The following is a 6,105-nucleotide window of genomic DNA, read 5'->3' as shown; positions in this document are numbered from 1 at the left end:
TAAAGAACATTGTTTTGAATTTTCAAACATGTGTGTGTGTGTGAAATTTGTACCTGTGAATTTTTGGGAGAAGTCTACCAGAGAGCCCGACAGAACAGTAAATAGAGATCTAAAGATATAAATTTATAAGAAAATCACATGAGCTGGAGTAAAATAAATGAGATAAATAATATTCTTTTTCTAAGATATTTAATATAGCTACTTTGCAGCAAAAAAAGGGAATATAAACTACTGACAGAAATTTGATGTAAGTGGGATTCCCTTTTAAGTTAATTATTTTTATGCCATAAGGACAAAATTTTAGTTGGTTTGACTTTATATATTTATTAAATTTATATGCACAATTGGCAGAGTTTTCTAACAAGGGAAAGAGCAAACAAATTAGGTTTATCCTGTGGAAAGCAGTCCTCGTAACCACAAGCTGCAGATTAGACAGGCATGCTGCACTGATCTGTGGAATAAAAAAAAAATATGTTAATTGTATCATCCTGTTTGAATTTTTAGGCCTAGAAGAAGGAGAGAAAGAAGGAAGTTAAACAGTGAACAGTAAAATGTGAAAATAATGTAGGAAAAATTATAGCAAAGGAACTATTATTGTAATTACATTTGAGAGTTTATTGGCTAATGACAGGGAGAAAGGAAGCCTTACTAATCCTTAGACTGAGAAGATGATCCATTAAAGATCCTCTGTAAAAAGTGGAATTGGTTGGAAATAGAGGCATGACATAGGACATAGGACAGAGGATGGCATAGAGAGAGGCAGAAGGGTGGAAAGACATTTTCTAAGAAAACAAGGAAAGGGTATGAATGCAGGGAGGGGTAGAATATTAATGCTATGAAAAATAAGCTTTTAATAACTTGGTTGCGAGATAAAAACTAAGGGAAGGTAGAGACATTCTAAAAATGTAGATAATGTTAGAGCAATATAAAATTACTTTAAAGGTCAGGTTTGGAGGTTCTATCAAGACAGAAAGGGTGGTTAGTTGTGTTAAATTGTTTAAACCTCATGTAGTTATGTAATCCAAATAATAAAAAGTGACTTCAATATTGATGAATTAAAATCTCAGTTTGGAATGCACAAAGGATTTTAAAATTTATTTTAATTCCTGAACTTTTACGTTTTTACAATGCATTGCAATAATCCTTTACTAGAATCCTGGAAATAATATTCTAAATTGAGTAAAAACTCCTAGGATTTGGCATTTTCTAAGCACTTGTTGCTTCTCTATACAGACCATAAACTCTACACTAATTTTTAGCTAACCAATTAAAAGTTATTACAAGTAAAATTAACCCTATGAATCAATCTTATTTAACACTATAATAAATTTACTTAGATCAGAAAACTATTATACAAATTACTAAAATTAATTAGCCTTCGTTAAGCATATGCTTTTATATATATTAAAGGCCTTTAATTCTCTCAAAGTAGTTTTTAAAACAAGTATTAATTAAATTTAAATTTATCTCTAACATATATAAGATAATTGAAGATATTTATAGACCAATTAAAATCAGATAAGACTTAATTAACTGTTATGATTCTAATCCATTATTATTTCAAGCGGTACTAAGTTTGTTTCCCAATATATTCCAAAATATTTAAATGAAAATTTGTGCAGTTTTAGGAATTCCAATAGCACATACTGCACACCTTTCAAGCACTTAACTATTACTGTAACCAAAAATATATACCGGTATGTAACAACTTATAAGAAACTGCACAATGAAAACGTGGAATTAGAGGCAGGAACCTCAATTTTACTGAACCTAATGGATTTTATGGTTTGTCTCAATAACAATAGCAATTGTTTATAATCTGATATATACCAAACATTCATATAAATAATACCTGACTATTTACACTGCAATATATCTTCTTGGTACTCACCATATAAAATATGGTATATATTATAGTATAATAATAATAATTTATTAGATTTGTATGCTGCCCCTCTCCGAGGACTTGGAGCGGCTCACAACAAGCAATACAAAGTACAAATCCAATATTTTTTAAAAAACAATTTTAAAACCCTTATTAAAAACAATCATACAGCCCAAACAAATCATACATAAAACGGAACAGACGAGGGGTATATCAATTTCCCCATGCCTGGCGACATAGGTGGGTTTTCAGGAGTTTATGAAAGGCAAGGAGGGTAGGGGCAGTTCTATATATACACACACACACACACACACACACACACACACACACACATACAGTGGTAGCTCTACTTAAGAATTTTTCTAGATAAGAACCGGGTATTCAAAAAAAAAAATTCCTCTTCTTAAGAATCATTTTCTACTTAAGAACCCAAGCCCAGAAAAATTTCCCAGGAAATTTGAGAGTGGCACAAAGGCAGCGACTGTCCTCCTTCTTTTCTTCCTCCTCCTCCTTACAAGCTTTTATTTCTTTCCTAATGGGTTTGCACGCATTATTTGGTTTTACATTGATTCCTATGGGAAAAATTGCTTCTACTTACAAACTTTTCTACTTAAGAACCTGGTCACGGAACAAATTAAGTTCTTAAGTAGAGGTACCACTCTATTACGTAAATGTAATTTTCTGATTTTGTTTGGATAAAACTAGTAACAAAAATATTTTTTTTAAAAAATCTAGTTTTCACAAAGAAAAGGCAGGAGGGGAAAGCTCATTCAGACTTACAAGATTCTGTTAACTATAACCTTATAATAGATGTAGCATTGACATGCATGCTTTGGTTTCATTGTCTGATGTACCTTGAATAATTGATAGGTTAGAACTATTGCTGGAGTTAAAAATGTGTTATTGTGCAGTATAATCCCTTGATTATATATGATTTAAACTTGAAAAAGGTTATATGATTTCAGATGATACCTGAAAACTACATTTTTATATATGTTATGCAGTTCTTCAGATGGATTTTCTCCTACATACATCTAAGTTAAAATACTATATATACCCTTCAGTTACATAAAAGTATGCTGATATAACTCTACATTGGCGGCCCTATTTCCAATCTGTATCTTGCCACAGTAATGAAGGCAATAAATGATATATGTCAGATATTTAAGGCAAGGTCAAAAAACAGACACAGCAGGGTTTCTAGGAATAATGTTGCTTATTGTTGTAAGATTGTAAACTAACAATCTTGACAAGCTATCAAGTTTCTCTTTACTCCATCTTCTACCAAAACAAAAAATAAAATAAAGTGAGGATATTATGAATTTCTTTCTGATACTTTCCTCTTTTTCAGAATTCAGTCATATTTTCTGAAAGTCCCCTTCAATAGCCTGCTCATTCCTTTCCCATTCTTTCACAGCAGTGCCCTTACATATTATGATCCAAGTTAAAGGATATAAGAATTCATTTGACTTTGTTTTCTCTCCCATGAAAAATTACCTGTCAGTGGGGAAAAATGGTGGCACTTGTCATATTTGTTTGTTCAGTGTAGAGGCCACGTAACTACGTAAGACTATGTATGACTTACAGTATTAAAAACAAAAACAAAACCAGTAGCACAATATAGGACAGACCATGCATGTTCTCAATAGTGGGCACGTGCTCAGGAAAACACCTTTGAAACAAGGAAGATCTCTCCTAATATCCTGTTCTCTCTCCAGGCCCCATGACCTGTCAGTTGGATTAGTTCTGCACATGGTACTAGCTGTCTTTGACATCCCAGCTCATGGGTAGAAGGTACTGACTCAAAAGGTGACTCAAATCATAGCCTACACAAGTTCAACCAGGAGCTGCAAGGGGCAAAACTCATAAACAGTATTTCTAACCTGTTGGGGTCTAATTTGAACTTGTTTGGCTTCCTGCAATCTTCAAAATTTCCATATAAGATACCAGACCTGCATAGCATTTCAAGCCTATATTTGACTGAATTTATCCATCTCGTGGGATTCAATGGATGAATTAAAAGTCATCAATGGCTTAGATATATAGTGATACTTCGTCTTGCAAACGTCTCGTCATAAAAACTTTTTAAGATACAAACCTGGGGTTTAATTTTTTTTTGCCTCTTCTTACAAACTATTTTCACCTTACAAACCCAGCACCACCGCTGGGATGTTCCGCCCCCGGACTTCCGTTGCCAGCGAAGTGCCCATTTTTGCGCTGCTGGGATTCCCCTGAGGCTCCCCTCCATGGGAAACCCCACCTCCGGACTTACGTGTTTTTGTGATGTTGCAGGGGAATCCTAGCAGCACAAAAATGGGCACTTCGCTGGCAACGGAAGTCCGGAGGTGGAGTTTCCCAGCGAGGGGAGCTTCAGTGAAATCGCAGCATCGCAAAACACAGATCCGGAGATGGGGTTTCGAGGACTTCGATGTTTTTGCAATGCTGCGATTTCACTTCCGGACTTCCATTGCCAGCGAAGCGCTCATTTTTGCACTGCTGAGATTCCCCTGCTGGGATTCCCCTGCTGGGATTCCCCTGCAGCACCGCAAAAACACAGAAGTCCAGAGGTGGGGTTTCCCATGGAGGGAGCCTCAGGGGAATCCTAGCAGCACAAAAACGGGCGCTTCGGCTGGCAAAAGGGGTGAATTTTGGGCTTGCACGCATTAATCGCTTTTCCATTGATTCCTGTCGGAAACATTGTTTCGTCTTACAAACTTTTCACCTTACAAACCTCATCCTGGAACCAATTAAGTTTGTAAGACAAGGTATCACTGTACAGAGATTGACAAAAATGAAATTACTTTTCAAATAAATAGGATTTAAATATATATGACTTTTTAAAAAAATAAGAACCAGGAGAAGTCACTCTATACAAATTCTTCATGAAATCAGGAAAGTATATGTGTGATATTTAGCAATGTGGCAGCTAATAAGTACAAGTGTTATTAAGACTAGCTTAGTAGAATTTGGAAATATTTTGTGCCATTTAGTCATTTGGTTTAGAATTTGGCTGCCAAAAATTTAACTTTTTTATTAACTTAAATTAACTTGATATTAATAAGCTTTTGTATGAGCAGCATTTATTCTTCAATGGCACAGCAGATACTTTCCATATAACAATACTTTTACTTATTTATCAGCTGGGCAGCAAATGAAACTGTCCCTAATCTACCCTTTATCTTCAGACTATGTCTTTCTTACTCTGTCTCTCTGACTTTTATTGGAGGGGCTTGTTTGCTAAATTAAAAGCTACAGAAAAATAAAGAATATTGAAAGAAGAAATGATATAAAAATACATATAAATATAAAAGATTAAAAAAATAATCAAAGGAATCATGTGAAATGTTAATATCACTTTATAATGCCCTGGTAAGACCACACTTGGAATACTGCAGCCAGCTTTGGTTGCCACAATGTAAAAAAGATGTTGAGATTCCTGAAAGGGTGCACAGAAGAGCAACAAAGATGATTAGAGAACTGGAGGCTAAAATATAAAGAATGGTTGCTGGAGGGAGGGAAAAGAGAATCAACCTATTGTCCAGAGCAGGACAAGAAGCAGTAAATGGAAAGTAACTGAGGAAAGAACAAACATAGAATAAGGAGAAATTTCCTGACAGAACAATTAATCAGTGGAACAACTTGCCTCCATAAGTTGTGAATTCTCCAACACTGGAAGTTTTTAAGAAAAGATTGGACTGCAGTGGTAAAGAGATTTGTCTGGAATGGTATAGCAGGGGGTTAGACTAGAAGACCTCCAGGATTCCTTCCAATTCTGTTATGTAACACTAAACATTGGAAGAAAAAACAAATATTTAAAGATTATTTTCAGCAAATATAGTTAATATTTCTTCCCTATACATAACCTCCTTTCTATATAGAACCCGTTTTAATTAGTAATTCTAAAAACTATTTGAGCAGATTTCCTTTTCAGGACATACAAAATATAATATTGATTAGTAATCAAATCATAATACTTATTACAGCATGAATTATTTTTAAGAGCAACACCTTTCTATTTCATTTCAAAGTGTTAATATTATAAAATAACTGTCTATTAACTGTTAGAGCTGAAGGTAATCCCACTTCTATTTTTACTTGAACTAAATCTATAGTGATCTTAAGATGCTTATGGTTGTTACATATGTTGGAATTCCTTCTCTACCAGTTAAACCTGAGACACTGCAGTGAAGGAAAGTATTCACCACTGCAGTGAAATAAAA

This window comes from Erythrolamprus reginae, chromosome 4 (assembly GCF_031021105.1).
Source record: "Erythrolamprus reginae isolate rEryReg1 chromosome 4, rEryReg1.hap1, whole genome shotgun sequence".
Lineage (NCBI taxonomy): Eukaryota > Metazoa > Chordata > Lepidosauria > Squamata > Dipsadidae > Erythrolamprus > Erythrolamprus reginae.
Note: the sequence above shows the minus strand (reverse complement) of the source record.